This window comes from Arachis ipaensis, chromosome B4 (assembly GCF_059453495.1).
Source record: "Arachis ipaensis isolate K30076 ecotype BB chromosome B4, ASM5945349v1, whole genome shotgun sequence".
Taxonomy (NCBI): Eukaryota; Viridiplantae; Streptophyta; class Magnoliopsida; order Fabales; family Fabaceae; genus Arachis; species Arachis ipaensis.
Window position 1 is genome coordinate 110471214 of NC_142439.1, and position 9035 is coordinate 110480248.

At 37.1% G+C, this 9035-nt stretch overlaps 1 non-coding gene across 1 annotated transcript; it reads left to right on the top strand.

Annotated features, from left to right (window-relative positions):
• Positions 1 to 569: 569 nt before the first annotated feature.
• Positions 570 to 677, top strand: LOC148568761 (small nucleolar RNA R71). Its single transcript, XR_015882553.1, has one exon. It is a non-coding gene; the product is annotated as a small nucleolar RNA R71 (small nucleolar RNA).
• The last annotated feature ends 8358 nt before the right edge of the window (positions 678 to 9035 follow it).

A 9035-nucleotide genomic window follows, 5' to 3' on the forward strand; every position in this document is an offset into this window, starting at 1 on the left:
TTAGATGTATTTTGTTCAGAGTTCTCTGTCTGTTGCTGAGTGGATGATGGAAAAGGCTTGCTGTTGCTAAACCTGTATCTTCCACCATTATTAAAGCCTTGTTGAGGCTTTTGTTGATCCTTCCATGAGAGATTTGGGTGATTTCTCCATGAGGGGTTATAGGTGTTTCTATAAGGTTCACCCATGTAATTCACCTCTGCTATTGCAGGGTTTTCAGGATCATAAGCTTCTTCTTCAGAAGATGCCTCTAGAGTACTGTTGGATGCAGCTTGCATTCCATTCAGACTCTGAGAAATCATATTGACTTGCTGAGTCAATATTTTATTCTGAGCCAGTATGGCATTCAGAGTATCAATTTCAAGAACTTCCTTCTTCATAGGCGTCCCATTACTCACAAGATTCCTCTCAGAAGTGTACATGAACTGGTTATTAGCAACCATGTCAATGAGTTCTTGAGCTTCTGCAGGCGTTTTCTTTAGGTGAATGGATCCATCTGCAGAAGTGTCCAATGACATCTTAGCTAATTCAGACAGACCATCATAGAATATATTCAGGATAGTCCATTCTGAAAGCATGTCAGAGGGACACTTTTTGGTCAGTCTTTTGTATCTCTCCTAAGCTTCATAGAGGGATTCACCTTCTTTCTGTTTGAAGGTCTGAACATCCACTCTAAGCTTGCTCAGCTTTTGAGGAGGAAAGAACTTGGCTAAGAAAGTTGTGACCAGCTTATCCCAAGAGTTCAGGCTATCTTTAGGTTGAGAATCTAACCATATTCTAGCTCTGTCTCTTACAGCAAATGGGAAAAGCATGAGCCTGTAGACTTCAGGATTTACTCCATTAGTCTTAACAGTATCACAGATCTGCAAGAATTCAGTTAAGAACTGAAAAGGATCTTCAGATGGAAGTCCATGAAACTTGCAGTTCTGCTGCATCAGAGAAACTAGCTGAGGTTTCAGCTCAAAATTGTTTGCTCCAATGGTAGGGATGGAGATGCTTCTTCCATGTAAATTGGAATTAGGTGCAGTAAAGTCACCAAGCATCCTCCTTGCATTATTATTATTTTCGGCTGCCATCTCCTTTTCCTGTTCGAAAATTTCTGAAAGGTTATCTCTGGATTGTTGTAATTTAGCTTCTCTTAGTTTCCTCTTCAGAGTCCTTTCAGGTTCTGGATCTGCTTCAACAAGAATATTCTTGTCCTTGCTCCTGCTCATATGACAAAGAAGAGGGCACAGAAAAATAATAATAATAGAGATCCTTTTTTCCCAAGCATAGAGGTTCCCTTATGTGAGTAGAAGAAAAGAAGAATGGATAACCCAAACACAAAGGTGATGATAGGAGCAGAGATGTGAGATGAGGAGATGTTAGTAGATGAATAAATAATTAGAATGAGAGAGGGAGAATTTCGAAAATAATTTTTGAAAAAGAGTTAGTGATTTTCGAAAATGGTTTTTGAAAAAGGTTAGTAATTTCGAAAATTAAAATCAAAAAATAATTAATTAATTAAAAAGAAATTTTTGAAAAAGAGGGAAGGGATTTTCGAAATTTAGAGAGAGAGAGAGAGAGTTAGTTAGGTAGTTTTGAAAAAGATAAGAAACAAACAAAAAGTTAGTTAGTTAGTTGAAATCAATTTTTGAAAAGATAAGAAGATTGGATGTTAGAGAAGATATTTTGAAATCAATTTTTTTTTGAAAAAGATAAGATAAGAAGATATTTTTTTGAAAAGATATGATTGAAATTAGTTTTGAAAAAGATTTGATTTTTAAAATCGCAATTAATGACTTGATTCACAGGAAATCACAAGATATGATTCTAGAACTTAAAGTTTGAATCTTTCTTAACAAGCAAGTAACAAACTTGAAATTTTTGAATCAAAACATTAATTGATGATGATATTTTCGAAAATTTGATGTAAAATTAAAAAAAAAATTTTGAAAAATATTTTTGGAATTTCCGAAAATAGATAAGAAAAAGATTTGATTTTTGAAAAAGTTTTTGAAAAAGATAAGATTTTCAAATTGAAAATTTGATTTGACTCATAAGAAACAACTTAATTTTTAAAAATTTATGGAAAAGTCAACTTAAATTTTCGAATTTGATGAGAGAAAAGAGGGAAAGATATTTTTTTGATTTTTGAATTTTTATGATGAGAGAGAAAAACACTAAAAATGCTCAATGCATGGAGATTTTAGATCAAAACAATGAATGCATGCAAGAATGCTATGAATATCAAGATGAACACCAAGAACACCTTGAATGTCATGATGAATATCAAGAACATATTTTTGAAAAATTTTATATGCAAAGAAAACATGCAAGACACCAAACTTAGAAATCTTTCATGTTTAGACTCTATGAATGCAAAAATGCACATGTAAAACAAGAAAAGATGCAAAACAAGAAAACATCAAGATCAAACAAGAAGACTTACCAAGAACAACTTGAAGATCATGAAGAACACTATGAATGCATGATTTTTTTCGAAAAATGCATGAATATGCAATTGACACCAAACTTTCAACTTGACTCAAGACTCAAACAAGAAACATGAAATATTTTTGAATTTTATGATTTTATGATTTTTTTTGTATTTTCTTTTAAATTTTTTTTTCGAAAATCATTTGAAAAAGAAAAATAAGGATTCCAAAATTTTTAATATGAATTCCAGGAATCTTATGCTCTTTAGTCTAAAGCTCCAATCAAAGGGTCAGGCATGGCTTAATAGCCAGCCAAGCTTTAGCATGTAACTCAAACATGACACGCCTGACATACCCTACAGCCAGCCAGGCTTCACATGCTTCATGAAACACTAGAATTCATTCTTAAAAATTCTGAAGAAAAATATATTTTTGAAAACTTTTTTTTTTAATTTTTTCGAAAACAAAGGAGAAATTTTTTGAAAGATTTTTTTGAAAAAATTTTTGAAAACAAAACAAAAAGAAAATTACCTAATCTGAGCAACAAGATGAACCGTCAGTTGTCCAAACTCGAACAATCCCCGGCAACGGCGCCAAAAACTTGGTGCACGAAATTGTGATCTCTGGTAATGGCTCCAAAGGCTTGGTGCTCTAATCTCAATTCATAATTTGTCACAACTTCGATACAACTAACCAGCAAGTGCACTGGGTCGTCCAAGTAATAAACCTTACGTGAGTAAGGGTCGATCCCACAGAGATTGTTGGTATGAAGCAAGCTATGGTCACCTTGTAAATCTCAGTCAGGCAGATATAAAATAGTTGTGGAGTTTTCGAAATTAAATAATAAAAGAAGGATAGAAATAGTTATGTAATTCATTGGTGAGAATTTCAGATAAGCGTGTAGAGATGCTTTCGTTCCTCTGAATCTCTGCTTTCCCGCTGTCTTCATCCAATCAGTCTTACTCCTTTCTATGGCTGGCTTTTTGTAAGGATGTCACCGGTGCCAATGGCTACTTTCAATCCTCTCGAGAAAATGGTCCAAATGCTCTGTCACAGCACGGCTAATCGTCTGGAGGCATCACCCTTGTCGATGGTTGCATCCTATTCCTCTCTGATAAAATGGTCCGATGCGCTGTCACTGCATGGCTAATCATCTTTGAGGTTCTCGATCATACTGGAATAGAATTTACTATCCTTTTGCGTCTGTCACTACGCCCAGCACTTGCGAGTTTGAAGTTTGTCACAGTCATTCAATCCCAGAGTCCTACTCGGAATACCACAGACAAGGTTTAGACTTTCCGGACGCTCATGAATGCCGCCATCAATCTAGCTTACACCACGAAGATTCTGGTTAAGAGATCTAAGAGATAATCATTCAATCTAAGGTAGAACGGAAGTGGTTGTCAGGCACGCGTTCATAGGGAATGATGATGATTGTCACGTTCATCACATTTAGGTTGAAGTGCGAATGAATCTCTTAGAAGCGGAATAAGTTGAATTGAATAGAAAAACAGTAGTACTTTGCATTAATCTTTGAGGAACAGCAGAGCTCCACACCTTAATCTATGGAGTGTAGAAACTCTACCATTAAAAATACATAAGTGAAAGGTTCAGGCATGGCCGAGAGGCCAGCCCTCATGATCTAAGAAGCAGATGTCCCAAGATGTCTAATACAATAGTAAAAAGTCCTATTTATAATAAACTAGCTACTAGGGTTTACAGAAGTAAGTAATTGATGCATAAATCCACTTCCGGGGCCCACTTGGTGTGTGCTTGGGCTGAGCTTGAATGTTCCACGTGCAGAGGCTCTTTCTGGAGTTGAACGCCAGCTTTTGTGCCAGTTTGGGCGTTGAACTCCACTTTGCAACTTGTTTCTGGCACTGGACGCCAGAATTGGGCAGAGAGCTGGAATTGAACGCCAGTTTGTGTCGTCTAAAATTGGGCAAAGAATGGACTATTATACATTGCTGGAAAGCCCTGGATGTCTACTTTCCAACGCAATTGGAAGCGCGCCATTTTGAGTTCTGTAGCTCCAGAAAATCCACTTTGAGTGCAGGGAGGTCAGAATCCAATAGCATCAGCAGTCCTTCTTCAACCTCTGAATCTGATTTTTGCTCAAGTCCCTCAATTTCAGCCAGAAAATACCTGAAATCACAGAAAAACACACAAACTCATAGTAAAGTCCAGAAATGTGAATTTAACATAAAAACTAATGAAAACATCCCTAAAAGTAACTAGATTCTCCTAAAAACATACTAAAAACAATGCCAATAAGCGTATAAATTATCCGCTCATCATAAATCAAATAATATAACTTCTCAAATCCAATCCTTTTTAAATAACTTTTTAAACAAGACTGGGATTTTGTAGAAATTTTGGCAGCACCTCTCCTAAAACTTGGACTTTTGCCACTCGGTTCGGGTCCCAACTAAACCGTTTCTCATTCCTTTTCAACAGCTCAAAACCGGAAATAAATTCAAAGCAAGCTAAATCCAACAGTCGCCTCAGTGGCATATCTCAAGAAAACCATTTCAAAGTCAACTCAATATCAACTGATTTAACTCATTTCCAAAACTTTAAAGAAACGGTTCAGTAACAAATCATTTGTCCAAGATCAAGTCAATTAAAGTAAACCAGACTGAATTCAAAAGTGCATTCGACTTTTCACATCATCAAATAATTGACTCAAATCAAATCAATCCTCAATGGATTAAACTCAGATTTCAAATCTTTAAAGAATCACTTCAAAACATTACATTTCACAAAGCCGCACAACAATTCAGCCAAACAAACATCCATAATCATTCGAGTCAATCAAATAATACATAAGGCAGATACAATCACTAAATACACCATATCTCACATCAGTATCCATATGTAATAATTCCAATGATAAACTATAGTTTTCGGAAAGCGCCCCTACCTCAAAATGCAAATTCCAAAATCCAAACGTCTCACAGAGTCCTTTCCGCCTCAACCCGAACTGATGGCAACCAAAACCTTAGCTCCCAGCCACTTTTGCAATAACCAAAGCAATATTAATCACAACATATAATAATCAGGACTCGACCCCACGTTACCAAAACTCATTTATTAACCAAACACAACCGAAAACTAACCCGAGGCTTCTCGAAACATAATTTCTTACCGAAATAACAACACGAAGCAACTGCAACTTCGAACCGGCCCCAGCAATAGCTCCGGCGCCGGACAGAATCTCCGGTGGATCAACTATAAAAATCGCGCAGCATCAAAACCTTCTCAAAATCCAAAATGACCGAAACCACAAATTAAAACCCTTACTGGCAAACTTTTCCGGCAACGGCAGCAGGGTCTCTGGTGGGAGAAACTCAGCCCGGAGCTCCTTCGGTGATCCCGAAAGTCACAGCGGCCCAAATCACGGTGACTCAGCCTATTCCTCTTCCTGTAGCGATTCCCGCAACAACATCACAAGCCAAAAAGGGCTGGGAGTGGCAGAGCTCAGCCACGGTGAAGCAGGGCGGTACAACGGCGGCCAAGCATAGCCCTCCAAACGGTAGTGACGCGGTCACAGCTCCTCTTCTCCGTGCTCGTCGGCGACCGTGAAGCACAAAGGTAGCATCTTTCCTTTCTCAGCGGACCAGAACAACGGAGGCAGAAGGACTCATCTTGCTCCTCCAGCTCGCGTCTTCCCCCTCTTGCCGGTGACAGCGACGCAGCTCGAGGCCCCATGGACGGCGGCAACGAGACTCGAGTTCTGCCCCTCTTCGACGCCTCTTCTCCGTGACAGTGGTAGCAGCGGGTTGATTCGATGGCGAGGCGTGGTGGCGCGGCAGCGAGGCAGGTTCGGCAGCTTGGCGGGGACAACGCAGCCGGCGGTGGTGAGCATGAGCGGCGGTGACGAGGAATGGACGCGATCTGGACATGGCGGCGAGGTGACCAGCGACAGTAGCGCGGCTCACGGTGAGGTGCGGTGAGGACGATGGCAGCGACAGCGCAGCATGGCTTATTTTCTCTCCTACCATAGCTCTCTGCCTCTCTTTTTCTCTATTGTTACTGCGTATGGATTTGGAAAAGAAGGGGGAAAGCATGCGTGTTGCAGGTTTGCTGAGGGGAGAATAAGGGTGGCGGCTGCTGGGCATAGGATTAGGGTTTCCTTTTTGAAACTTAGGGTTAGGGGCAATATAGTAATTGAAACTCAATTAAATCCAACACTAATTATATATAGAAAATACTATTTGTTCATCACTTTCACAAATTATTTTCAATAAAATGTTCAAATCAGATAATTAGAAATAATATACTTAATTTCTTCATTTTCCAAAATACCAGTATTAATATTTAAAATATTAATTATTTAATCCAAAACATATAGAAATCCTTGTTATTTCACAACTACCAACTTTATAATTTGAATATAGAAAATAATCCAATAATTGTAAAATTGGATAATAATCTCAATTTATTCCAAATTCAATAAATCGAAACTTGCTTTAATTTTCTTGAATAAGATAATTTCTGAAATTAAAGCTACAAAAATACTGAATTTAAAATTAGCTCATGATAGTCCTTTTTCAAAAGCTCTGAGCCTTACATTCTACCCACCTTATAAAAATTTTCGCCCTCGAAAATTGCTACAAAACGAAAGAAATTTCATAACAGTTCACCCTAGAACATATTTAAAGGAGAAGCAAAAATATCTCAAAATATAAACATATATACGGTTTTCAAATACTGGGATTGTCGTATGCATAAGGATACAAAGGTAGTAGTGTGATTGCAAGGCAAACATTACAAGATAGGCTCAATGCACAAGGTCACATGATCTCAAGGCTTTACAAAAACTTGAGGTGCCAAAATAGGGTGCAAATCAAGATAGGCATTCACAAAGCAAAGTGGTAATTAGTGTGGTAAAAAGCTGCAAAGCATGTTGGTATTTAAACAGCGGCATAACGTTCGCTGACAAATCTTGTTCCCACTTCAGAACTTCGATTTCCCCAACTCCACCAATCATTTTACAACCTCATGACCAATCATAAGCTTAACAACCGCAAACCCATTCGTAAGAAACAAAACTCTCACAACTCATAACGTTGCATACCTACCGCTTCAACTTTCGTATAGACATATCACGTCTTGAGGAACTAACGCATCGTGTTACTACATCTACAGATCACACGTGATATCAAAATAATTCTCGAGTCTACTCAGAAGGATACAAGATTTAGAATGGAGAAACAATATCAAGGATAATGCTCATAGATTTAAGAGAATGTATCCAATTCCCAGATAAACAAAGACGCTCAAGCAATGAAGTTTGCTAGAAATAAATCAATTGACAACTTCAAAGATAACCCTTGGATCCAAGAAATTCAATAGGACCGATAAGAGGAGAACCAGCGCCTTAGTTCGAAACAAATTCAAATTGAGTCGAAGAAGTAAGAGGTCTACAGGAAAGAATATCTCGAACCCACGACAAAGCTTACAGAACTCAAGAGCACGATTACAAATACTTTCGGATACTTTGTTCATGAAAGAGTCGAAAACTTGCGGAAAAACCACTTTGCAGTCTAGAAGAAAAGTTAAGCAACAAACATTCTTCAAGAGAGTAGCAAAAGCATAAATGTGGCTTTACTTCAATACAATTTCATGTTGAAGTAGATTTTGTAGAGTTCCAAAAACAAATGCACACAACTTTGGCTAAGAGCTAAAATATTTCCTCAAATATTTTAGAAAGATAATTAGATGCACAACTTAACCAAAAGCAGTTCATAAAAACTCGGAAGTAATCAAATGCTTGTTCAAAATTCTCAAAATTTCATATTCAAACAAGCGTGTACATTTATAGCAAGTACGAAAGAGGAAGTTAAACTCTTTTTAGAAAAGAAACTCCGAAGTAAAAATTTGCTTACAATTTGGTAAAGGAAATAAGTAGTGCGTTACAAACGAATCGATTTCCACTAAACAAAGAAGCTTTCCAAAACCTCATTTAAAATAGCGCATGCCACTTTAAAACAATTTTGTCAAAGTTGAACGATGGTTTCCATTACAATCAAGCAGTTGAAAAATAAATTTAGTTTAGAACTGCCTTAAAGAGAATTCAAAACTTCTTTAAAAAGTTCAAAACAAGACTCCAAAAGTGTTCTTGAAATCACCATCTCAGAAGGATATTCAAGGAGTTTAAGATGTACTAAAAAGGAATCAAGACATGCAAGAAAGTATCTTAAACCAAGATAGTTCAAACAAGATCCACTAGGCATGAAACATCAAACAAGCTTTCAATTGATTCAAAAGAATACAAAAGTCATAGGAAAAGACAACTCAATCATTAGTAATTTTTCAAGGATAAATCTTTGACAAAAACTCTTGTAAAGACAGTGAGAGGATAAACGATGCACTATTTTTTAAACAAATCAAACTGACTCATAAGAATGAGATTTACCAGAGAAAGGAAAGTTGAGATTGATTGTAGTGCTCCCAAAAGGTAGATGTATAATTAAAAACAAAATTACGTATGACATTCATAGAGATGAAAAGCTTAAAAGAGACTTTAGTCCGCTCATAAGAAGAAAGCCATGAGTCCAACATTTTTAAAAGAATCACAATAGCATCAACAATGTAGTATGCTAAACCGAACTCAAG